Source organism: Halichoerus grypus, chromosome 7, assembly GCF_964656455.1.
Source record: "Halichoerus grypus chromosome 7, mHalGry1.hap1.1, whole genome shotgun sequence".
NCBI classification, from domain to species: Eukaryota; Metazoa; Chordata; class Mammalia; order Carnivora; family Phocidae; genus Halichoerus; species Halichoerus grypus.
The window spans coordinates 147016063-147043210 of NC_135718.1; the positions used below are offsets into that span (position 1 = coordinate 147016063).

General features: G+C 45.0%; 1 protein-coding gene and 1 long non-coding RNA gene across 3 annotated transcripts in view; one reads left to right on the forward strand and one right to left on the reverse strand.

Moving 5' to 3' along the window:
• MGST3 (microsomal glutathione S-transferase 3) overlaps positions 1 to 27148 on the reverse strand; it is a 203524-nt gene that overhangs the window by 129756 nt on the left and 46620 nt on the right. The window lies entirely within an intron of this gene.
• LOC118549305 (uncharacterized) overlaps positions 1 to 27148 on the forward strand; it is a 165899-nt gene that overhangs the window by 108037 nt on the left and 30714 nt on the right. The window contains exons 4-7 of one of the 2 annotated variants that reach the window (XR_004924027.2): positions 9722 to 9851; positions 16474 to 16590; positions 21084 to 21165; positions 22209 to 24176. This is a non-coding gene — a long non-coding RNA (uncharacterized LOC118549305). Of the gene's footprint in view, positions 1 to 9721; positions 9852 to 16473; positions 16591 to 21083; positions 21166 to 22208; positions 24177 to 27148 lie in introns of those variants that run through there. The other variant, XR_013449973.1, reaches the window with a different exon arrangement.

Here is a 27148-nt window from a genome sequence, read left to right on the forward strand (position 1 = left end):
TATATTTATCTCTCTCTGGAGGTGCCTGTAGTTTCCTTGGATTTGGGGTTAGCTGGTTGTCCTTCAGTCCCAGCTCTCTGATAGGTTCAAAAAAAGTTGTGAATTTGCAGATTGTCCAACTTTTTTTGGCTGTAAGGGTAGGAGTGATGGTCTTTCCAGTTTTCTACATCCTAAGTGGGAAGCTAACACAAAATTCTTAAAACATTTGCTTATCAATTTTTCCATTTTACAAGCGTGTAGGACAGTATTTATTATAGTATCATTTCCAGACCATCTGTATCAGAATGGTAAGCTTATTAAAAATGCTGATTCTGAAGCCAACTCCAAGCTTATAAATCTGAAAGTCTAAGGGGTGTTCATTTTACCAAGGTCCCCAGGTGATTCTCACGCATTTTGAAATTTGAGAACTGTTGAATTCAAAGTTAGCCAATAACATTTATTGGCACTTATAATGTACCAGGCATAGTACAAAGATTATTTTATTTAAATCTCACGACAAACCTATGATATAAGTACTTTTATCATCCTCTTTATAGACTATGCAGCTGGGTCTCAAAGAGGTTAATTGGCTTGTCCAAGGTAACACAGCTGGGATGTGGCAGAGGCCAGATTTGAACCCAGCTGGTCTGATTCTAAAGCCCAAGATCTTTTTAAAAATTGAGATATAGGGGCGCCTGGGTGGCTCAGTTGGTTAAGTGTCTGTCTTCAGCTCAAGTCACTATCTGGGGTCCTGGGATCAAGCCCTGCATCCGGCTCCTTGCTTGTTGGGGAGCCTGCTTCTCTCTCTCCCTCTGCCTGCTACTCTCCCTGCTTGTGCACTTTCTCTGTCAAATAAATAAAATCTTTAAAAAAAAAATTGAGGTAGAATTCACATCTCCATCTTTTAAAGTGTACAGTCAGTGGTTTTTTATTATAATCACAAGATTATACAATCATCACCCTAATTCCACATTTTATTTTCCTCCCCCCACCCCCAAAAGAAATTTGGTACCTGCTAGCAGTCACTCCTCATTCCCCACTCCCCCCAGACCCTGGCAATCACGAATTTACCTTCTGTCTCTATAGGGATTTGTCTTTTCGGGACATTTCATGTCAATGCAATCATACAATATGTGGCCTTTTGTGTCTGGCTTCTTTCATTTAGTAAAGCCAGAGATCTTAACCAATGTGTCAGAAAATTAGAAACGGGATTGTATCTGCTTAGATAAAAAGAACTAACACCGGTCAGCTTGCTAGTGCCGGAGGAGACAGGATACCCAGGAAACACCAAGACAAGAATTCCATTCAGTTTAATGAAGACTAATAAAGACCACGTGTGTGCCCCGGGGGAGCGGTTTCGTGCGGGGGAGCGGGTTATCTGGGTTGTGGTCTGGAGTTCCAGGTCGAGTGTCCACTGCCGGTTCCGGCCACGGGTGGCCGTGTTCCCCCGCGGGCCCCAGATGTGGGGAGCAGCAGGAGAAGCTCGAGGGCACTGAGGAGGCGACAGGCATTTGAGTTCTGTCCCCACGGACGCGTTTGCAGAAGCCCCAAGTCCCTGATCCTGGGAAGCCCCGCAGCTGTGTGCAGCTCTGGGCTGGGATGGAGAAGCGGCCCCCCTCCCCACCCCCAAAGCAAAGTCAAGTTCTCGGAGCCTCAAGAAATGGTGGAGGAGCTGCAGAAATGCCTTCGTCAGGAGGTTTAGTCAAAAGTCCCCGTGCTTTGCAAAAGTGTGTGGGTTTGGTTTGTTAGTAAAAGTTGAAAAAGAATTGGCATTAACATAGAGAACGATTTGAGTACCTCTGGAGAGCAAAGTCTAGAGCAGGATGTTCAGTATTGGTGCAGGTCAGAATGACCCCTAGAGTATGATAAAAATAGATTCCTGGGTTTCTCTCCCCGGAAGTTCTGGTTCTGGGGTCTACACAGGGCCCCGTGTTCTGTGATGCTACCAGGCATCCTCAGGTGATGGTGGTGTAACTGGCCGGGGACAAGCTGGCAAGCACAGCTGGAGGGTAATCGTTCTCTACTTTTAATGTGTATGTGAATCATCTGAAGATCTTGTTCAAATTCAGAATCTAATTCATTCAGCAGGTCAGGGATGGGGCCAGAGTCTGCATTTCTAATCACCTCCCAGGTACTGATTCGCTATTCTGCGGACCCCCTTTTGAGTGGCAAGGCTGTAGGGGATACCCCATTAAGGATAGAAAGCCCTGGTTCTCACCTAAGGTGCTTACCGTCAAGGGCAGCGAGCCCTCATATAGCTGATTTTAAGCCAAGGCAAAGCGGGCTGTCCCAGTAAAGACCCAAATCCATTACAAATGGAGACACCCCTCTCCCCCTGGGCATCATTGCATGTTCACAATGAGACATCCAGAAAAAAAAAATGGTGTATGTGATATTTGACAAACTGTTTAGCAAGATAGGAAAGGGCCCTACATCTCTGACACCTATTTCCAACCCAAATGGTTAATATCTTCAGAAAAAATATGGAAGCAAGCTAAAGAGGTAAGCCCTAATTTTCCAGAAAATTCACTGATGTGGAAAACTTCATTTCCTGATAATGCGGGGTAAATCTGTGTTTTGTTGGGTGTTCCATATGTTGCTGGTGCTCATGAATTGTTCAGTTTTATTATCCTCATTAACAGGGATAATGCTTGCTTTTTAACAATCATGATCACCATCTGGAGCCTGGAAAACTATAGTTTGAGGCTCAGGTAGAAAGAGGAGACTGTCCTGATTGGAGTCCTCGCTCACTTATTTCCCCACTGCCGCAGGTCTGTTTGCATCCAAGGGCTTGGCCACCAGGCGCACAAGAACCACATGGACTGATGCGATGTTAGTTCTGGTTCAAGAGAAAACAGAAACAAAGCAAAACAGAACAAAACTCAGGGAGCGCAGGGAACGTTTGGCTTTGACTTCACTGTTGAATTTCATTCTAATCTTACAAGTATTCATAAGGTGGCTTTCCCCGTGTGTTCTCCTCATAGCCCTGGTGACCTCTAACTATGCTGTGACATTGTGACAAGTTGGCTGATAAGACCATCCCTGCTCTCCCCGTTCTTGGGCTGAATTGGATTTGAGCACCTGAGCATCTTCGTGCTTCACAGAGGATTGTCTCGTTAGGAGGAGGTGGCTAGACCGCCAGGGCCTGGTAACCATAGCAACCATGCACACCTGTCCTTGTGGGTTCTTGAGGATGCCTCTTCAGACCTTTCCCAGACCTAGCTTTTCAAGCTTTCCCAAACTCTTAGCAGCATTTTGAGAGCTGCTCAGCCCTAACGTGTGGGGGGCAGTTCAGGAGTACTGACCTGTCTGTTCCTGGTACCTTAAACAGTTAGTGCCCCACGGGGAAGGGGAGAAGCCAGAAGAACTGGGGAAGTGATGAGAACAACATGAGCAAAAGCTCGCCAAGGAAATAAAACACCTGCTTTTGATCACTAAAAACAGAAGGTAAAATGCTCATGATAGAGAAGGCACTCAACCCACTGTAAAGAATTACGCCTAAAAGTTTCCTGGAGGGGTGGCAGATAGGTAGGTGAGTCAGAGATGGTTTTCTAGAGAAGTTGAGGTTCCAGCAGGTTTGGGCGGGCAGAAAGGGACAAAACTCATGGTGGTGAAAAAGGGAGAGGATGTTAGAAGTTCTTCTATAGGGGCCGTGTATTGTTTTAGGGGCAGAGATAGGAGCAGGTACTGTGAGGCTGAACAAATGGAATGGGGTATCGGGGCCATATGGATGTGGTTTGCAGGCCTGATCCATCATCCTAAACAGCCAGCTCCAGAGTGGGCAGACAATAAAGAGAAATCAGGCTTCCCCAGGTTCTGTCCTCCCTGAACTTTCCAGCCTTTCTTGCCACTGTGAAGACTCCCCCCCTCCCCCTCCCCAGCAGCCTCTTCTTCACATGTGGCTTCGAAAGCATCAGTGCCATCCCATCAATTGGTACCAGATTGAAAAGAGCTTGAGACCAGATGTTGACACTGCACTGAAGCTTAGAACCTTATTGGGGGTCAGCCAAGTCAACTCTTTGTGGTTTCTTGACTGTTTCACTATGAATAGTGAATGTTTACACCAAAGAAGTGGGAGGATGTGCATTCTAGCTCACCTTCACTTCTCCTCCCCTGTCATCTCCTAGAAATGAGGGTTTATCACTGGAGATGGAGCCAATGGTTATGTCTTAAGTATGAGGAATATTTCACCACAGGGGGATAAATAGTGGTGTTTCCCATCAAAGTTATTATAGGATGGAAAGGGTAGAAATATGCAGTCTGATTTGCACTGTTTGTTCTTGGGGGGGATGCACACACCATATTAGACCTACCTCATGTTGCATTCGGTACTGATTGCGTGAGCTCACGATCCTGTTCTCTGTAGACAGAAGGTGACTTTGATACTTTCTCATGGATCCTGCATAACTGTCCTGTAACTTATTGGGTGACCTTGAACTGGGTTCAATTGGATGAACTTATCGGGTAACCTGGTTTCCTCAGCTCTCAAATAAGAAGAGTGGTAGGATAGTTAGACTCGGATGATAATTAGCATCCCTTCCAGGGATGTTTTATCCCTAACCTGTGACTTGCCTGGGTGCTAGGCACGGCTCAGATTCTAATCACAGAATAGCCTGTGAGCCCTTTCCATCACAGATGTTAGCTCCATCCTGTGTGGTGCTGGGTGAAAAGTGATATATTCTTGGTAGGGACCACGGGCATGTGACCAGTTGCATACCTGGAATGTGCAAGGCCATAAAGTGTCCAGAACTAAGTATGAGAGGTAGTAACCAAGTTCTCTGAGAGCAAGGATGATTTATATCAGGTAAGATTAAGTGCAGCTATGTCTAAAATAACTGTCTTAAAGCAATGGTTCTCAAAGTGTGGTTTCTAGACCAGTAACATCAGCATCACTTGAGAGCTTATTAGAAATGCAAATTCTCAGACCTCACTCATACCTGAAGAATCAGAAATTGGACCCAGCCATCTATGTCCTAACAAGCCCTCCATGTGATTCTGATGTATGTTAAAGTGTTGAGAACCACTGGCCTAAACACACAAAGATTATTCTATTATGGAAAAAGAGGTCTGGGGGAAGACCACCCTGGGCTGACAGAATGTCACCAGGAATCTAAGCTGATCATCCACCTGTTTCTACCAGACCTGGTTCTGGATGACTTTGGCTTGCCTCAAAAGAGAAATTCCATTCTCAAAGCAAAAAGACCCAGTGGCTATTATAGGCACCCAATGTAATTTGGTTCACCTATTGAAAAGAATTTCCCAAATATGAATTCTGAAAATATTTTGAGCAATGACACTATTGTTGGCCTATGTGCTTCCTAAGGTGAGGTACTGCTCACATGGATATTTATATATATATAGTCTTTGGTGTATTTGTTTAAAAATTAACCTCATTAATTCATGGCCCTATATCTTAATAATACAGTAACATAAGGCCATATCTTGTGGTCCTTCTGTATCCCCCTGATAACATATTGCTGATAACTGAGTAAGCTTTCAATAAATGATGATTGGATTAAACTGATGACTTCATAGAGACCAAGGCAAGGCAAGATAAAATCAAGAATCAAACTCTGATCTGGATAACTAAATCAGTGTAGATAGCAACCGTAAAATGTTTCCGAATCTCAAACATTTGGTTCTCAATGGTAGATTTTTTTCTTTTTCTATATTAGTTTGGGTTATATTGATTTGAGCAGTGAACCGAGAGCTGGGACCCAAATTAAAAGCTCTGCCTTCAGAATTAGGCAGGTCACTTCCTCATTTTGCATCTCCTTTCCCTTCCCCATAGGCAAGGGGTTTTTACAGATACAAGGATTGGACAAGAGCTAGTCCGTGAGTCTGTCTTCTCCTTAGGGGATATGTATGCAGGGCCTCCCCATGGAGAGAAGGAGCACATTCTCAGTAGCACTATTAGTACACACGAGCTACCTACCCTCAATCCCAAACTCCTTCAGATGTGACTACTTTCCATCGGTCTGTGTGGATCTGTGGGTGGGAGAATCATGGGGTGAGTTTGAGGACAGAATAACACAGTTTTCATCTCTAACCTAACAGAGAAGCCTGGGTGGTTTAGAAAATTGAAATAACTTCCTTTCATTTTCACATAGAGCTGTGGTTTCCAAGAGAAAATATCAATGTTTTTGACCAATTCCGAATTCACAAAGACTGGAAAAACCATGCCTTACTTGCTTAGCCCCTATACCGTGGGCCAGACTAGAGAATTGCCTATTTATGCAAGCAGAAAGCAAGGTCGCTTCTAGATCAGCCTGCCTGGCCACTGCAGATCAGATCAAATCAATAGCATTTAATGGGCTCCTCGCAGGGCCAGTGCAGGGTACCCCAGAAGACACAGGGCTGGCTTGGCTGACACTGCAGGTTGTCTACCCAGCATTCATTCCCTCTTATTCCCAACCAACAGAACTCCTTCATCATTGAAGGCAGCAAGGTGTCCAGTTAAAAGCGATATATATTTTTTTCCTCCTACCTGTAGCCTTGTGACCATGTTCTTCTGGTCCTTGAAATCCAAATGTAACCTTCCCGTGGATCTCCAGGAAGGCTCTTTAAAGACTGCTGATTCAACCAGGAAGCGTGCCTGTGTTTCTACTCCTCCTTCCTGCTGCCTGGGATTGAAATGTGATATCTGTAACTTCAGCCATCCTGGGCCATAAATGTGGAAGCCAAGCACTGAGGTTGGTGGAGCAGAAAGGGAACAGGAATCTTAGTCCCTGTTTGATTTCATGTCAATCATAGATCACCTCCCCAAAGACCTCTTTTATGTGGCAGAGTAACTTTTTTGTGTTTAAGCCTCCATTGTTTTGGGCTTTCCATTATATGTGGTTGCATCTAATCCCAGCTGATCCAGGTGGCCCCTATTCTCAAGGAGCTTCATGCCTGTGGATGCTGTGTAGCCTGGCACATTCAGGGCATGCACGTGGTCCCTACCATAGAGTGTGTCGCTCTCCGGTCAGGGTCTCCAAGGACTGGAGCTAACTGCAAGGGGACTGACTGCAAGGGCTCAGCAGGTGTCTCGGTGGTTAGGATACCAGGCTTTCCTAGTACCCATCAGAGGGTCACAGGATGTTAATGGTGACCTGGTTTCGTTCCTACTTCACCACTCGCCCTTCTCCATTTTGGGCCCAAGTTCATTACCTGGCACATGTGAAATGGCGAATTTGAACAATCACCAGCGGTTTCTGGGACCTGGAAGGAAACCTTGGACCACCGAATCCACAAGTCTGCTTGAAGCATGAAGTGTAGACAAGACTACATGGGTGATGATCTCTCTGACTTCGTATGGTCTGGATTTCAGCTGCGGAATGCAGCCTCACAAGCTAGGTTCAGGCTTGGCTCTTTGAATCTGAGTGTTCTCTTTGCATACACACAGGACTTTTTAATTAGATAAACCAGTCTCAACTGAAGTTGATCATGGATCCCAGCTCATAATTCCAACTAAGCGCATGGTGGGTTTAAATTTACAATGCATGGCAATTCGCTGTTTTGGAGTGTAAAGTTCTATAGATTTTAACACATGCACTGAATCTGACAACTACCACCAACAAACAGAACACAGAACAATTCCAACACCTCAATGAATTTCCTTATGCTACCTGGTATGTATGTATGTATGTATGTATGTATGTATTCAGAGAGAGAGAGAGAGAGAGCACAAGCAGGGGGAGCAGCAGGTAGAGGGAGAAGCAGGCTCCCTGCCAAGCAAGGAGCCTGACGCAGGACTCAATCCCAGGACCCTGGGATCGTGACCTGAGCCAAAGGCAGATGCTTAACAAACTGAGCCCCCCAGGCATCCCTCTGATATTTTTTTTTAAATAACTTTACTGAGTTATAATCACATACCATTCAATCCACCCATTTAAAGTGTGGAATTTAATGGTTTTTAATATATTCACAGATAATGTGCAACCACTAGCAGTCAATTTTAGAACATTTTCATCAACGCAAAGAGAAGCCTCTCACCCTTTAGCCACCCACCTAACCTTCCATCCTTACCCAGTCCGAAGCATCCAAAGCAACCACTAATCTATTTTCTTTGTTTTTTTTTTTCAAATATTTTATTTATTTATTTTAGCGGCGGGGGGTGGGCAGCAAGGAGCAGAGGAGAGGGACAAGCAGACTCTGTGCTGAATGTGGAACCCTACATGGGGCTCGATTTCAGGACCCCGAGATCATGACCTAAGCCAAAATCAAGAGTCAGATGCTCAAGTGACTGAGCCACCCAGGCACCCCTCCTCTAATCTACTTTCTGTCTCTATAGATTTGTTTGTTCTGGACATTTCATATAGATCGACTTATGTAATATGTGGCCTTTTTTGCTGGCTTCTGTATCTTAGCATACCATTTTCAAGGCTTCTCCATGCTGTGGCATGGATCACAACTTTATTCCTTTTTATGGCCAAACAACATTCCATTGCATGGAGATACCATGTGTTCTTTATCAATTCATTCATTAGTTAATGGACATTTGGATTGTTCCAACTTTTGGCTACTGTGAACAGTGCTACTATGAACACTTGTGTACAAGTTTTTGTTTGCACAACCTGTTTTTGGTGCTTTTGGGCATGTAAGTAGGAGTGGAATTGTTGGGTCATGTGGTACTTTCATGTTTAATTTTTTGAGGAGTCACCAAATTGATTTCCTGCACTGGCTGAGTCATTTTATATTCCCACCGGCAATATGTGAGGGTTCTAATTTCTCTGCAACTTTACTAACATTTGTTATTTTCTGTTTTTGCTTATAGCCATCATAGTGGGTGTAAAGTTACATGGTAGTTTTTTGGATTGTAATATTCTCACACTCTGGGTGAAAATGTGGAGACTTTTGTCCTATTTTTTGCCTTCCAGTGATTGAAACTTAGCAAAACATAGACTTTCAGAATGAGAGCTATAAAGGGGAGTTGGCAAAGAAAAAATGAATAAAAAGGAATTTTCTAATAAACACAATATGAGGAAGAGCAAAATATTATATGAAAATCATGGGTCCATGGGGTGCCTGGGTGGCTCAGTTGGTTGAGCCTCTGACTCTTGGTTCGGCTCAGGTCACGATCTCATGGGTTGTGGGATGGAGCCCCTGCAGTGGGGTCTGTGCTCAGCACAGAAAATTCTCTCCCTTTGCCCCTCCCCCACTCATGTGCACCCACGCTTTTGCTCTCTCTCTCTCTAAAATCTTTAAAAAAAATCATGGGTCCAATGTACACTTTAGTCAATACATATTATTTGTTCCTATTATGTGTCAGGCTCTGTGCTAAGCACTAGGGTCTGAAAACTAGTTAAACAGGAACAGAGCCTTTAAAATGTTTATTGTATGGAGGGGGCTCTCAGAGGAAGAGCCCTTCACACAGTCTAGGTATCAGGAAGTCTTCCCGGAGGTGGAGGGATGAAAAGTAAAGAAATTCTCATCAGAAAATAAGGGGTGCTAGAAGTATTTGAGGGGGAGAAACCCATGCTGGAATGTTTGGGAAGTACCCTCTGGATGGCCTTTTTTTTTTTTTTTTTTGGCCTTTAGGCCACAATCTTGATTAGAGTCTGATTTCTTTCATTTCCCAATTTGCAGTGGGTAGGTATAATTCTTTCTTGAGGAAAATAAATCATAACTAAGACTTTTGTAAATATTGCTAGCTTTTGATTATTTACACTAATTATAGGGGAACATATAATTCAGGATGGCAACAATGTAAACAGAACTTATATTGACTTTGGAAGATGTTTTTTCTGTTGATTCCCAGATTTTGCTGTGTCAGATGTTCTCGGAACACACAGATCCAACTACAGCATGACGCCCTAGGAAATGGAGTCTGTCCCTTCAGGACGATGCACTGGCCGAAGCAGAAAGATGTTCTCTTGACGATGCCCGTGGTTCGTACCTTTCCTGTGCTGAGAGTTAATTGTTGGGGTTTAGGTTTTTGGTCTCCTGATTTTTGCCAAAGAAGAAAAAGAATTCTGAAATCTTTTGTCCTATTTTAGAGTGACAAAAATCCTCAGAGATCACCCATTCTTTCTTGGTACCATAAAACCTTTCTGCCAAATTCAAGGGAGGGAAAGAAGTTCTTTTGTTATGATAAAATTCTTTTGATGAGACTCTATGGCTTTTTAAATAAGCCCAAATAACTTATTCATTCGTGTCCTAGCCAGTACACTAGACACTGTCATAGAATATACACAAACATACAATGGGCCAGATTTTAGATGACTTCTGAGGGGTCACCGATAGCGAACAGACTCTAATCCCAAATAAATAATATTACCAATTGGTCAAAGTAAGAAACAGATTCACATATGTACAATAAAACCGGAAACTCATTTGGGCTACGTGTAGAGAATTAGCAACACGTCTTTATTAGATTTTTAAAAAAGTTTTGGAAAATAAAAAATCCTTGAGTATCTGGTTTGAATGAATGATAAAAATTAATTTGTAATTAGCACATCAGTTATATGTTTGTTATCTATTGCTACATAACAAATTATCCCAAAACTTAATGGCTTAACATAACAATAAACATTTATTATCTTATATCGTTTCTGGAAATAGATTAGCTGAGTGGTTCTGGCTCAGGGACTATCACTAGACTGCAGTCAAGCTGTCAGCTGAGTCTACAGTCATCTGAAGGCCAGCCTGGGGCTGGAGGACCTGCTTCCAAGATGGCACACCCACATGGCTGGAAAACTGGTACCTCAGTCCCCTTTCTAGTGAAACTTGCTATAAGACTGTTTGAGTGTCCTCACAGCATGACAGCTAGCTTCATGGTCATGATCATGTTCCAGAACAAGACCTGAGGGGGCAAGGCAGAAACAGCAATGTATTTCATGACCTAGCATAGGTCCCACATCATCACTTATGCCATATTTTATTGACCACACCAAGAAACCCTGATACAGTGTGGGAAAGACTGCACAAGGGTGTGCATACCAGGAGATGGGGATCACTTGGTGCCATCTTGGAGGTTGACCACCGCAAGTTATTAGTACATAAATTGGAAATGAGTCATTCAAAAAGAGAATTGAATTAAATACTTTTCTATTCTGACAATCAGCATCTGACTACTACTGTTATAAAAAAAAAAAATTCCAAATGAGTGAAGCCAAATTATGAATTTGAGCTCTTTTAGGATGAGAGATTTATGATCAACATCAAGATGGATCATTAGCTCAGGGTTATGGAAGACCACGTATAATTAGCTGGATTCTGCTCTTTGCCATCATGAGCATAGAGCCCTTGGGTGTTGGTACCCTACCTAGATTCTCTGAAATACATAACAGGACCATCCACAGTGATTCCATGCCAATGCTTGCGTCATCTCCATGAGGCTACCCAGCTTGCTCGGATCTAGTGGTGGTTTCCAACCATTTCTCCCTATACTGAGGAGGTACCCTAATATCACATGGCACACTCTCATGAGCAACCCTCAGATTACGTGCACTTCCCAGACTGCTAGGTATTACCCCATTTTTTCCTTTTTAATTCAAGAAACACATTAGAATACCAGTGAATGAGAGAGGGGTTATCCTAGGGATAAACTCCATCCTGTTCTAATTTATGTAAGAGAAGCACGCATATAAATAAGTAAGGCATTTGCAAATGCTAGTGCATTAACTATTAGTAGTAACAAATCTCTTTCAAGACATTAGTGTCTTCACCCTGAGATTGAGGGCCTCAATAAGGACACTTGGTGTCCTCGGCTTGGTGAGTTCAAATCTGAAACGTGGGCTGACCTGTTAGTACTTCCGTATTTCCTGGTAGCTTGCAAGCATCTGTCGCTGATTGTAAGGTGAGCTGAGTGAGAGGATCTGTGTGACAGTCTCTTGTCCATTTAAACAGACTTGGCTGCCCCCAGCAAATGGACTGAGAAGTAGGGAAAGCAGAGCTGTGGACATTGGCTTGTCACCGCTGGAGTGTTTTCAGACTGTCTCCTGTCTTCCTACATCAACTCATTGTTTTTGTCTTTATGTCCCTTTTTCTCCAACCCTGTTTTCTTTGTACCTTGGCTCTGGTATCCACCAGGTCCCCGGGCTCCAATGACCAGTATAGATGTGTTCGTTGAATTCACTCTCTGGATCTGAGCAACCTTGGCTGAACTTTGCTGAGGCGCTCCTCCCCTCTCACTAGCCCTTGGCGTGAGTCTGTCCCTTTTCCCGTATAGCCCCAGTGGCCACAGGTGGGGAGCACACACCTGTTCTTCCAGGGAAATGCATCACTACCTCTGGGGGAAAACAAGTCAGGGACCATTAATTAGGATCATTATCATAATTATAATCCATCAAATGAATTTTCACTTATTATAATTCAATTCAAATTCAGATATGTGTTCCTTAAGGCTTTTTTATTCCTGTCTTAATTCATGAGAATATTTCTGGGGTGAGGTTTCTTTTCTTCCATTTAGCACATGAGAAAACCAAAGTCAAGGGAAGGTAAGCCACACAGCCACTAAGTTACGGGGACAGGATTAGACTTCTGACATGTGGTCTAAGCGATTTTCATAATGCTATAAATGTTACTGAAAAATCTCAGAATGGAAAGTGTCATAGACTAAGATTAATCAGTGGATTATTTGATGGGAGTGCTTAATGATGAATCTTTTAAGAAAACTGGACTTTATTTTTTTTAAAGAAAATGTGCAATAACTTTCACCATTATGATGTAATAATTGTCTTCAAGCATTAGAAAATTAAATTAGACTTAGTTAAGTTGGATAGAAGGGCAGTGGCAAGGAGCACCTGGCTGGCTCAGTTGGTAGAGCATGAGACTCTTGATCTGAGGGTCATGAGTTCAAGCCCCACGCTGGGTGTAGAGCCTACTTCAAAACATACACACACACACACACACACACACACACACACACACATAACTAAAAATTAGAAGGGCAGTGGCAAATGTATCCGAATTATGGGGTATTTGGAAAGAAGTACAGTTGTAGTTCTTCATATATATACTTCAGTAAAGATAGCGAAGAACGAAACTACTCAAAGTGTTTTTAATTTTCAAGTATTGACTGCCAGCCTACTGTGCATAAGGCATTTACCTTGACATGGGAGACCCGTGGGGTCCATATTTTGTGGAGTATTATAACCGCGAGTATCCTTTGAGGGCTATTCTAATAAATTCTCTGTGAAACATTTTTGTATTTTGCGTGGAGATGTTGTGGAGAACATGGTGGGCTACCTGATGCTGTGTTCCTTCCTAATGATGGAGAGATCTTTTGGATCTCAGTGTGTGAAAGAGCTTCTCAAAAACGGCAAGTCTCAGAACCTACTGGGTTTCCTTCTTCGCGTTTGTCTTGTAGGCCGTGTTTCTGTATACTAGCTTGGTCCCAGCTTTACCTTAGAAAATCGCTCAGTGTTTATCTTTGCTCTGCTTGCCTCCCCTATGTGTGTATATTCTGTTGTCCTATATACCCTGAAGTGATTCCAAAGTGACCTCTTGAAGAAAGATAACTTTCCAAACATCTATGGAGGAAGTTTTAACAAACGGGTGAGATTCGTTTCAGTTTAGTAATACTCATGGCTTCGAAACAATGTGTTATCAACAAAGGAGTGAGTAGAGAGAGAAGAGAGAAGAGGGTACAGGCTGTCCAGTCATCTTCTCGGGCTGAAGGCCCCTCAGTGGTCCAGAGAAGCTCTACTGAGAAGGCTGGGATTTTGCTTCTGGAAGCCCCCCAAGTTTGACTTAGCATGGTTGCAGTCTGAGAAATTGTCAAGGCCACCCAAAACACTGGCTGGTTGATTGATTTCATGAGATTACTTAGTATAGCTAATGCTTTCATTGAACTTTTTTTTTTTTTTTTTTTTCTGGATTGGAGGAATATGTGGGGATGAAGAAAGGGTTCTAGCAAAAGTTTTCTCTAGGGGCCAAAAGCATAACCAGTGATTCTCAATGTGTGGTCCAGCATCATCACCATTACTGGGGAATGTGCTAGAAATGTAAGTCTTCCGGCCTCACCCAGAGCTACTGAATCAGAAACTCTGGGTGTGTGGCCTAGAAATCTGTATTTTAATAAGCCCTCCAATTGCTTGTTCATGCTCAGGTTTGAGAGGTGCTGGGAGATAGAAGTTAAGAGAATGAACTCTGGACGCTGACTTCCTTTGCTAGAACCCTGGCACAACCACTTTTTCACTGTGTGACTCTGGGAAAATTGCTTGATCTCTCTGTGCTTTAGTTTTTCCATCTGTAAGTATCTGGAGAGAATTATGGTACCACCTTCAGAAAGTTGTTACAAGGATTACATTTGTGAATATACCTAGAGTAGGACCTGGCACATAAGAAAAGCTCAATAAATGTTATCCAGTATCCTCAGAAGACATTTTGTCATGGAAGGATGGGAGAATTTCTCTCTCTAGCCCCTCTTTCTGTAAGAACCCATGAAGCTCTCTCGTGCAGCTTTCTCTGCGGAGGAACCTAGAGGCTAGAGTTGCGGGGATAGCAAAGAACACCGGATACGTTCAAAGCCCTGTCTACACATATCATGACTGTAGCCCTAGCGATAACCCTGAATTATGAAAAACTCCATTTCCTTCTCAGCATCGGCAAGATCAGTTTCTGACCTGTGGGACAGAGAATTGATTCCTTGATTGTTTTTGGGGGGCGAAATCCTAAGTATCTGAGGGAACACAAAGGTATTGCAAAATTCACCCCAAAAACCTGGAAGTAAAATCACCTAAAATTAACTTTATTTTTTTAAAGATTTGTATTTATTTGAGAGAGAGAGAGGGAGAGAGAGAGAGAGAGAGAGAGAGAGAGAGAGAGAGCACAAGTGGGGGGAGGGGCAGAGGGAGAGGGAGAAGCAGACTCCCCGCTGAGCAGGGAGCCTGATGCGGAGGCTGGATCCCAGGACCATGAGATCATGACCTGAGCCGATCGAAAGACACTTAACTGACTGGGCCACCCAGGCGCCCCCAAAATTAATTTTAAATATTTTAAAAGGAATTCTAGCTTCACCAGATTTTCTAAAATTGTGTATTGGGTGGCGGTGGGCTGGACAGTGGGGAATCCAGAAAGAACCAAATGGCTATTTGATGTTATAACCTCTCCAAAGACTGAGCATCACTGTTGCAATGTTTAAACGGGTTATTTTCAAAAGTTACTACAGACACGCTCATCATGGCCCCAAGACCCACTTTGCAGCTGCGATAGGTGGCACTGTGATCCCCCTTCTCCTGAGGTTTGAAGCTTTGCCAAGATGAAGTACAGCTGGACTGAATTAAGTTCTTGTCAATAAGATGAAAAACACCAGATCAATTGGGGTTTTTCCTTTGGCAGCCCCCACAGCCAAGCTGGCTCATCTGTATGGCGGATTCACTTAAATCATGCGAAAGTAGTTGCTGACATGACCAGAAAAAGTGGTTTGTTGGGGAAAAATGGTTGGAATTGTAAAGAGCTAGGATTAAATGCAGGTGCTCAGAGGTTCCACGCTCTGCTGAAGCAGCCGAAGGGCTCAGGCAGCCTCTCTGTCTCTTCCCAGTGGGGTCACAAAATAGGAGGAGAGGACACAGACCAAGCTCGGTCAAGGTCTTTGGATGAAGGTGCACAGGTAGTCCACAACGTGCAAACGAGTGTCCTGGAGATTCTCGCACCTCTCTCTCTTTCTCCTGTTCCAGACCTGAGAACCTGTTGAAGCCAAAGGGAATGAATTCTAAAGTTCAGTCCCAGGTCCAAGAGCCAGAGTGAAGGCATAACCCGGTATTCTGGTCATGCATTCTACGAGGACCAATTGCTTTTCTTATCTCAGTACATTTTTCTCCTAGCCCATCCCTCCCACCTCACCATCTCTCCTCCTCGAACTTCCCAGTGAATGAGGCTGTTGCTTTGACAACAGCTGGGAAGGGGGGTGGGGGGTGGTGAAGTGGAAGTCTGGAAGGTACCACATCACTCTGTGGCAGAACCACGGATGAGACCCAGGAAGGAGCCAGAATGAGATGTTAGCCTGAGGACTGCAAACAGCAATGCAGGATGATTTACCCTGGGCTGGCGAGGCTCCTCTTACTCCTTGTCCTGCCCCTCTAGGACTCTGAAAATAATGGATTTATCTCATGGGACAGAGCTGGTGTGTTGCCAAGAGAAAAGCATACTGATAGCAGGTCGGAGCCTCGCGTTGTGGCAGAATTTATGATGGGGGTTTATCAGCCCGGGAGAGAGGCAGTGTGGGCAGGCCTCGCGGTGTCTCTCCCCACAGGAATGTTCTGCTTGATCCTTTTGCTACATGAAAAATGAAGTGTGGTGGGCTAGTGGGGAGACCTCAGAAAGCTTGGATGATCACACGGACTTAGATGCAGAGGCTGGCTTCAGAGCCGAAGAAATACCCAGGCAACACCAGTTAAAGGGTGTGGACATAAATAATGGGCAACTCCCATAAAAAAGGTCAAACATCTGACTTCAAATAACATGTTTTTTCTTCCTGAGCCGAGTCGCCTAGAGTTGAATGAGGGTCAGAATTGCATCTACGTCTCTCCTCAGCTCAGCTCTTAACTTCCAGATTTTTCTGCCCAGGGTGTATTAAAAACAGAGCTGCTTCACGTGAAGGTGATGGTTTCCATTTGGAACCCTGTCCCGGCTTTGCCTTTTCTCTGTCATCCCGAAGGGAGAAATATCTTCCATAGCTTCAAGGTCAGTGGTGAGCTCTTTGGGTTTGGCAGCGGAATGAGACCCTTGGAAAGCTTGTCTCTTCACGCATACTTTGCTGATGTTAATAAGGTTCCTGCATTCTCAGCCTGGGGTCAAGGGTCACGGGTCAGGCAGCCATAAGCCTGGCCCAGGGAATTTTGTTCCGGTAGACCTACTTTCTCTTTCTCTCTTCCTCTTCTGCTATGGAAGGAAAAGATTTTTGAAAAAAAAAAAAAAACTGTTTGCTTTTGTGTTGTGTTTTGTGTTTGTGGCTCTTTAGGGCTAATCTTCTGGCCTGCAAAAGCAGCTGAGAATAAATGTGTCAACCGCAATAGCCTATCTGTCTGGCCCCCCACCCTGCTCCTTTACTTTTCAGACTCAGCAGCTGGAGTCCCCAACCCCCCAGGGACAGACCTAGCCTTAACCCCAAGCTTTGAGGTGATTTTATTCCTGGCTGAGGGATGTTAAGGAGACCAAGTTCAGGAGCAGGCTAAGTCGGAACCCAGTTTCCCTTGCTGCTGTGTGATCACGTTCTGGCCCGCATCCTCAGTCCCAAGCTGGGCCCTGGTCCTGATGAGCTGTCCTAGCCTTCCTCCTGCTTGTCTTCTGTAGCACTGGTCCTTCTGGCCATCACCGTCCCTCCCTTGGTTTCCAGGCAAACAGTGTCTCCTGGTTCTCTCCCCACCTCTCTTACCTTCACGACCTCTTGGCAGGCTCTCCTCTGCTCCCCCCTGAAATGTTGACATTTCTTAGGGCTCTGTCATTTGTCATGTTCTCTTCTCTGGGTAATCTTATTTACACCTGTGACCTTAATCACTAAGTCTGGGCTACAGGCTCCCAATCATCGAGACTAAGCTCCAGACATGTTTCCAGGACTTTCTGGCCACATCTGCTTGCAATGCCCCGCAGTAGCCGAAACTTAACACGTCCCAATCTGAACTCATCATCTTCCCCCTCAAGCAGAACTTGTTCTGGTCTTGTTTTTGGTGGATGGATTACCAACCACCCAGTCCCTCGAGTAAAAAAAATCTCGGAGTCATCCTTGACTTTTCTCCCACATTCCCCATGTTCGAACAATCCCATGTTTTATGTTTTCACTTCAGACATTTTTCTCGAGTCCTGCCTCTCATTTCCATCTTCCACGTTCACTGCTATTCCTTTGGCCCAAACCCTCATCCTCCTTCCCCTGTAAAAATATAACATCACAATTCTTGAACAAGCATCAGCTCAGCAGATATTAGTTGAAAGAGTGGGTAACCTCTCTAGACCCAGACAGACTATTGTGAGGGTTATAGGAGATGCTTTATGGAGAGCATCCTCAGCACCACGATTGGCTCATAGTGGGAGCTCAGTAAGCACGAGTTGTTATATATTATATATAGGAACTGTTTGAAAGCATGGAATTTGGGCCCCAGGCTGCCTGGTTCCAAACTCCAGTTCCATCATATACATTTCTTGTGTATGTGATGTCTGTGTTTCCATTTTTTTCATCTGTAAAAATGCAAATGATTATCATACAGCTGTTGAGGATTAAATGATTTAATTTATGTAAAGCTTTTTGAACCATGCCTAGCATATGGTGAGTGCCCAATATGTGCATTCTTACTGTTATTATTTTTATGAGTTTCCTGCTTCCTGGCTTTCATGGTCAACATGTTAGGCTTTATTCGAGGAAATGTGCATTATCTGAGTCCTCGTGTATGGCACCCTAAACTTACATTGAGGAAAAATCATCACCTCATTTTTACCACGTATTATTTCTCTCTGCTGTGAACTTGATAAATCCCGAATCACAGTCTTTTTGCAGTATTTTATAATAGTTCTTTAGGGTGACCAGCTGTCCTGATTTGCCTGGGGCTGAGGGGCTTTCCAAGATGGGGGACTTTTCGTGCTAAAATTAAGATAGTCCTGGGCAAACCAGGACCATTGGTCATCCTATCCTTTATCGTGAGTATCTTGAGCTCTTCTTCTGAAGCTCAGCTTCTACCCATAATTCCCCAGGTACATTTCAGAGGCAAACAACAACAACAACAACAACAACAACAACAACAACAAAAGGCCTAAGTCAAGGTGATGGGCTTTCATAGCACATTGGTAACATAATCTGGGAGCTCTCACATGCCATCTCCTGTTCTTTTCCATCAAAATGCCCATGTCCTTGGAATTTCTGGGACAGATGAAGGCCTGTTTCTTACTGGGAGAAGAACGGCTTCTGATTTCTGGCTCTGTCTTTAAACAGGACAGCTCCCTCCAGCCGAGTCTGCACTGAAGAGCAAACTGAAGTCTCCTTCCCCATCCCCCAGGGCTTCTCTCCAGATGGACTACAGGGCCCAAAGGGTCCTGGTGGCACCCGACCAGCTCTGAGCATAGCCATTGCATGGAAGGCTATTTGCAGTGAAGTGGGTGGGGGTTCTACTCCCCACCAAATAATGAGCAGCTTTTCCCTGCTGCACTCCTGAGGCGTCTCCTCCCAGGTTTCTAAATTGCAGTCTATCTTCCCCTATTGGCACCAGACTTATCTTCATAGAGAAGAAGTCAACTCACATCATTTCCCAGCCCAGATTTATTGGTTCTGGAGGCCCACAGCATCCGTGCCAAATCCTTGGCTTGCTCTTTGGTTCCTTCACAGTCTGGCCTCCAGAGATCTCTCCAAACCCTTCTCCTGATACTCCTTGGCTGACTTCTCCTTTCCTAATCCAGAGGTCACCACCATTGCTCAAAGACCACCGTGCCTTGTGGATTAGTCTGCTTAGGCTGCTGGAACAAAATACCGTAGATGGGGTGGCTTAAGCTACACTTATTTCTCATACTTCTGGAGGCCGGAAGTCCAAGGTCAAGGTGCTAGCCAGTTTGGTTTCTGGTGAGGGCTCTCTTCCTGACCCATGATGGCCACTTTCTCAAGCTATGTCCCCTCACATGGCAGAAAAAGCAAGCACTGGGGTCTCTTCCTTTCTTAAAGGGGCACTAATGCCATCATGAGGGTTCCAAATGCATCCAGACCTCATCTGGCCCTCATCGTCTCTCCAAATACTATCACATGGAAGATGGGGCTCCTACACATGAATGTGGGTGGGGGGAGGGGAACCCAATTCAGTCCTTAACACCTTTTGATTAACTCAGGCTTCTGTGCCTACTGTTTGCTCTGTCTTGCATACCCTTTCCCTTTGCCGGACCAATTCCCCTTCATTTCTTAAAACCCATATAAAAGCTTATGTCCTCTGTGAAGCCTTCCTTGGCTCTGCTCTGGGTCCTGTAGCATTTTGTCCAGATCTCAGTTAGAGAAGTTGCCACTTTGTATGAGAAAGTGTTTACATGTCCATCTCTCCTTGGAGTCTTTGAGTGTTTTGAGGGACTGGACTTGTGGAGTATCCTTCTCGGAAGACCCCATGTCTAGCACAGGTGTGGTCCAGTCATTGAATGAGAGGATAAGAGCAGCAAAAAGAGGCAGCCATGACAGCAGCTGTTAACCTTGACCGGGAGCACTTGCTGCGTCCCGAGGTGCTCTGCTAAATGCGTTAGGGGCCCCATCTCAGTCCTTGAAGGAAGGCGGAGGCCCTCTCCCCACTTCACGTGAAGGTGATTGTTCATTGGGCCAGTAGCTGGAGTTCATCTTTATTCCACTGAGGTAGAAAGAACTTCAGAGGTGCAGACGTATCATCAACAGAGTGTTTTTTAAAAGCTTTAAAATACTGTATACCTTTCTCAAGCCTATCTAACATATTGGAAACCCTCATGTATTTTTTTAAAAGATTTTATTAATTTGAGAGAGAGAGCGAGAGAGCAAGAACAGGTTGGGGGGGTGGGGCAAAGGAAGAGGGAGAGACAGGGAGAAGCAGATCCCCCGTTGAGCACAGACTCCAACGCGGAGCCTGGTCCCAGGACCCTGGGATCATGACCTGAGCCGAAGGCAGACGCTTCCCTGACTGAGCCCCCCAGGCGCCCCAGCCCTCATGTATTAAGAATTGATGTGCTAATCACAAGTTCAATGTAACTCCTAAGGCAACCTCCGAAAAACGATCATATGACATTTCCTTAACCCGTTGTCACTTTTGGTTTGTATCTGGAAGTTATAAGACTGGTTTTCTTTTAAAATATCCTTAGTGAGGATGTTTTCTAGAGCCACATTGGCCTTGCCCTTGCTGGTGGGAATCAGCCTTCTGTGCCATTTGAGGCTGTGTCTCTCACTTGTTTTCCGGGCAATTTGCATGTTAGCTTTAGTTGGTGCCCCAGCTTTTTTGCCACACACCCGCTTTGGTGTATAATTTGAGATGCAAAAGTGCTCAGTGAAAAAAAAAAAGAAGCCAATCCACAAACTAAGGCTCTGAGAACATTTCTGTTAGGGGGACGGGTTTGATGACAGCTGCGTTGTTCTAGGCCCCTGTATGGGATAATAAAAATAAGTCTAATATCTTGACTGCCTTTTGTGTTTCAACATTCATGCTGCCTTAATCCTCACAATTGTCATCTCAAGTAAGTGGACTTTCTTCATTTTACAGAGGGAGAAACCAAGGATCAGAAAGTTGCCTAACTTGCTCAAAGTCTCCCCTGAGAGAACGAGGCCCTGGGAACCGGACCAAGGTTAGTCTGACATCAAACCTCACTCTCTTCACCAGCGAGCTGTACAGTCGGATGGTGCCAAGAGCAGGGTGTCTGCAGGTACCCAACATTCCAATCTGGGGTGTGACCTCACCAGCCTGTGTTCCCCAAATGGGACCCCGTGCCCATTGCTGGTCTCAAAAGCTCTAGGTTCCACATCCTGCGTTACCTGGGTGGCCTGTGCTGGAAGTAATACTTGCTCACTGTTCTGTAGGGTTGGGGATTCCTCTGGACATCTTCCCTGGACAGAGGATGGGTGGGGCCATGGTAAGGATATAGTGGGTGACAGCTGGCCCCGTAGCTTGATAGCAGGGACACGGGCTGACTTGCTCAGTGAGACATGTTTAAATCTGTCCCTGACCTTTCCCCAGGCATTCTGCCTCCATCTTGTCTCTGCCTCTGGTGTGAAGGATCTGGACGAATTTAATGATGAATAATGACAAAACCCAAGACATGTCCTTATTAAGTAGGATTTTTATCTTGAAAATGGGGAGTTCTGTGGGCAAGTAGACACTCCAGGCGACTTCCAAATAGAGACCTGGGTGGCCCTCCTCATTCTTTCCCACACTGAGACAATTTTGATAGAAACTGCAATTTTATAAGGCTGGAGCAACTTGAAAAATAGTTCTCCTGGCTATAAAATTCACCCCACTGAAACCAGTCTTGTCTCTCGAGCCAAAGATCAAACTTTGCCAGATGTGGTTTCCCATTGTCATTTCCGCTTCCAGGTGGGAAAGCAATTGTTTATAAGTTTTAATATACCAGAGCTATGTCTCCATAGCCAAAAGGAGGTGTTGGTCAAAGCAATGAGCTGGACAATTCAGTCTACAAACCTGGAGATTTACTGACCCGTGTCTGGACATAACTTCATTTATCCTGGTTTTAATTTTGTAGTTTACCGGTGTCCAGAAGTTTGGTTTGGTTCAGAACTTCTACTTAACTACTTGCTTTTTGAATCTGGCCTTGAATGAGTGCTTCCTTGGATTCTTTTTTCTTTTTTCTTTTTTTGGGTTTGTCCTCCACAGCTGGAATCAGGGAGTAGATAGTGTGACATGAAGTGCTGGAGCCACCCACCGTGGGCTTCCAGGATGGCGCCCTGGCTGTGGGAGCACCGTGACCCTGGGAGGCTGACATGGACTCCGTTCTCTTGACATGACACTGGCTGGAGAAGCTCCAGCTCTGAAATGTTCTATTTTTCCATGCTGGTGGTTCAGCCAGCACATGGGAAAATGGACTTGGGTGGGGCCGCCTGGCAGCAGATCCAAACTGAAGTGGGAATCGGTCCTTGAAGGCCAACTGTGAAAATGTACGTGGGCCCACAGCCCAGATGCCCAAAGGACACTGGGAAGCATGGAAATGGGATCTACGACACTCTTAGTGACACACGGAAAACACCCCTTATCCAACTTGGTGGTTCATTTTTTTTGTGCGCTGAGGTTGGGCCATGGGCAGGGCCACCGGACATCTGCTCAGACCAATGAGAAATGGCTGAGACAGAGCATGTGGATGAACCTATTTCAAAGATGCTGTAGATTTTTGTGCTTGATTGATAGATACATTTCTTAAAAAGAAAAGATAAGAAATTGTAGGCTTCTTATGAGGCAAAGTAGCTAGCTTTGAGTGGGCTTCTGGGATGTACCAATCACTGATTACTTACGTCTTCTAATCGCTCCGGTACTTCCGGAAGCTAGGCGTCCTCCGCCTGGGGGGTTGCGGGGGAAGGCTGGGGCTGAGAAGAGAGGGCCAGGAACCTCCACTGAAACATTCACTGCCCTGCTTCTCAACTTGGTCCCACACTGGAATCCCTTGGGGATATTATAGAAAGACTGATGCCTGGGCCACATTCCAGGCAAATCAAATCAGAATGTCTGTACCCCCCCATCCCTATGTTTTAACACCCTCCCCAGGCATCCTGCCGTGCAGCCAAGGTTGAGAAACACCACACTAGTCGAATCTGACATATGAAGAAATTAAGTGTCCAGACCAGACTCTCACTTAGCCCTTCTTCTGCCACATTAAATAGCTTCTCTCTCTCGCTCGCTCGCTCTTTTTTTTGGTAATTTTGCCATAAATTAAAAGCACACTTCAAAATGTAGGTTTACCAAGTACCTTTAAGAAATGGATTTCCTTTTAAGGCAAACAGGGATTTAATCACAACTGCGCTGATGTTTTCCACGTGAGCCTAGGGCCCATGTGAGTTCATTGTGTCTGGGACCAGCTGTGTCGAATGTGGGCTCCTTCGGTGACTTCTCCATGGCTGGCCCGGCAGGCGGGCCCTCTGTTTCTCCTCCAGAAACCTCGCACACTCCTATGATTCACCTTGTTGATGGAAAACACTCTCCGTGAACCTCTAGCTGGTGGTACATAGATCTACCAGAGACACATTTGTCACAGAACTCACTTCATCTGGGGACCACGTGTCTAGGAGAGCTACGTTTTTTTGGCAGAGGGCACATCCAGACGCCTGTGCCAGTATTACCCTATGGACATCTGGTTACCAACCAAATGACAGCCAGCCGTGTAAACTTACTGTTTTTTTGTGCAGCCCACCGTATTGGCCACCTTGCAACTGAAATTCTTAGCTGGACTTACCAACAATACCACCTAAGCACCTTTAAACAAGATTTCAAGGTGTTCTGGTCTCTGAAAAAATTTGAATTTCTTCTTGTGTTAAAAGAATGGACAAATTGGGGCACCTGGGTGGCTCAGTCAGTTGAGCGTCTGACTCTTGATTTCGGCTCAGGTCATGATCTCAGGGTTGTGAGGTTGGGTCGTGTGTTGGGCTCTGCGCTCAGCATGGGGTCGGCTTGAGAGTCTCCCTCTCCCCCTCCCCATGCTTGTGTGCTCTCTCTCTTTAAATAAATAAATAAATAAAATCTTAAAAAAAAAAGAATGGACAAATCTATGATGTAATTTTTAAGGCATTTAAAGCAATAGCCTTATTTAAACTAATGGTCTTTAACTCAGGCCACATTAGACTCACCTGGGGGATTTAAAAAAAAATCTTGTCACCTGGGCCCTACCTCAGAGATTCTGACACGATTGGTCTGGAGTTGAACGATAAGATGCCCCTATTGGTGTACCTGTCTCCCTTGGCAGACACTAACATGAACACTTCCGAATCTCCTCACTGACTTTTGTGGGCAGCCGGGGTTGACCCTAAAACAGGGCTCCAAGCTCTGGGTTTTTCACTGTGATCTTAGTGTTATAGTAATTTCATTCATTTTATTTATTCAACAAATTTATGTTGAAGAGGGAAAATATTTTTGAAATCCTTTCCTTGGTATCTTTTCCTCCAGTCGTCCATGCAGTTTTTTCTTCACCTTTGCAACCTCATTATGGCTGAAGCCGGAGATTTCTCACCCCTGGGAAGGAGAAGCTGGATGCTGACAAGAAAGGTGGTTTGCAACCCTAGACGCCCTTTAGAGCCACTTGGGAAGCTTTAAAAAAAATTGCCTGTGTCTGGGATCTACTCCAGACTAATTAATTCAGAATTGGGGGGATGGGCCCAGGGATTACTATAAAAGTACTCCAGGCATAATACTCTTCTGTTATGCAGCCAAGGTGGAGGACGATGGTTCTAGCAAGAAATGGATAGCTTACCAGCTTACAATGAGATTCTTATTTATTAAAATCTTGCATATCCTCATCCTAACTTTTGAGGTTGGGGGAAATTATCTAGGTGCTTGTCATTGGAAAAGATGGAGGTTAGTTATATTATTCATATGATTTTATGATTTCATATATATTTATTGATTTTATATATGCAAGGAAACCATGGTTAGAAACACCTTCCAGGGACTTTTTGCTTGTTTACTTTGGGTCAGAAAGGAGACCAGGGTGGATATGTGGGTCCGGGTCCCAGCAGGAACGAGATGGCATGCCCACACTAGATGAGTGCATAGGATAATAAAGGGGCTCTTTATCATGGTCCAGGCAGGATTTAGGGAAACCAACCAGGAAAGGTGCAGTTTGTAGAACTGGCTAGTAACACGGGGAGGCATGAGCATCCCTGAGCTGGGGGCCAGGCAGACTAGCTGTGTGGGGAGGGTGCCTGTCGAAACCGTGAACTTGTTGAGAAGGATACAGCATCACACAAGGACCCTTTCTGTAGAAGAAAATTCCAGTTGAGTTCCGGTCACACGCAGCCAAGAGTATTAAGTCTTTCACAACTGCTCCTAGGAGGTGAGGAGGTGAAGTGACAGAGTCTACATTCTGAAACTGGGTAAACGAAAGGGAAGCGGTGGGTAGCCCCTGATTCTGGCTTGGAAGGCCGGTATTCCAACAGTTTATAACCACTGCCTCGTCTCGTGGGACTCTGCCTCCGAGGCTCACCTGGGCTGGAGCTTCGAGCAACAGCGCACAAAATGCCAGCGCGTCGTTCATTCATTTATACATTTACTCGTTCTGTTGGAGTTGAGAGATACTTAACTGAATGGCTCCCAAGCGCTAGGTACTCTTCTAGGATATTGCACGTGGCTTCTTGCAACAGGAGCTAGAGCAACAACGGAGAAGCCGCCAAGGAGCCCGCGTTTGGTTCAGTTGGCCCCACACAGTGGACATTCACACCTGTCAGAGGATCCCGTAGAAAAGCATGGGTGCGGTGCTGATCAGATCACAGCTTGCCTGAAAATAAAATCCATTTCTTTCTTTCTTTTTTTTTATTATTATGTTATGTTAATCACCATACATTACATCGTTAGTTAAAATCCATTTCTTAAAGGTGCCTTGTAAACTTCTATTTTGCACTGTGCTTTTAATTCACGGTAAAACCACCGTAAAGAAAAGCAAGTTGGTGTGGAATAGCAGTGCTGGATAAGAAGTTGGCTTTGACGCTAACTAGCCACATGGCATTCCACTGTTGTTTTGGAATTTGCCCTTTTCATTTTCCTGGATGTAGGCATGTGACTTGGGCCCTGGGGGCGGGGTGGGGGCTGGGAAATGCCACTAGAGAAATTTAGGAGATGAAGGAGGCCTTTCCTTGTAGCTAGAGATGGTCTCCAGAAGAAGGGAGCGATTTTAATTCATTCACAAACACATTTTTTTTGGAGGACTATCGTGTGTGGACACAGGGCCAGGTGGCAGGGATCCCCAAATCATGACAGAACCCTTGCCCTCAAGGAGCCCGTGGTTTCGTGGCGATTCAAGTGAGCACGACATTGTTTACCTGGAGTGTTGTGGAGTTGTCTTTGAGGAATCTCTTGCAAATGGCTCAGTCATTTTAAAAAGAAGCATTTGGCCACCTGCCAAATCCTAACCGAGTATCTGTGACTTGCATGCTGTGTGTGTGTGCACACGCGTGTGCACATGTACCTGCCTGCGCACACAGTCTTCATCTAGAAGGAATTCTCTACTGGGATGAGGTGGGGGAGGAAGGGGGGAGAACCGATCGTTTTTTTCTTAATGTTTTTCTGGTGCAAAATTATGCGGGAACCCAAGCCAGCACAGACTGCGAATGTAGGAAAATTCAGGTCTACACGATCTGCTCTCTTTTGACTCAAAACAAAGTGACATCAGCAGGATGTTGGGATTTCAGGACAAGTCCGGGGCACCAGTAAAATGGCTCCACTTCACGATTCCTCAGAACAGGGACCTGCTTGCCTGTGAGTCCCCCAACATCCTTGGTGAGGCAGTTTGTGCCTTCCAACAAATGGACTTAGCATCTAGGGTTTCTTGTTAGGTAGGGACTTTTGCCAAAATCTTTGAACACCAAAAGTGGAACCAAAGCCCAGGAGGAGGCAAGTCTCTGAGAACATGTGGAAGGCCATGAGGTTGTTGTCCTTCTCTGTGTCCCTGTCATAACATGCCTGCTTTCGGTCCTGACTCTGAGCAAGTGTCCTTTAGCTGAGATGCGAGGATCTGTCCCTCTCATGTTTGCTGGCTGTGGAGATTCGTTCGGAACGGAGCAACCGTTAGGGTTTCAAGGAGCAGGCTGGCTGGCCAAGGCTAGTGTTGGCCAAGGGAG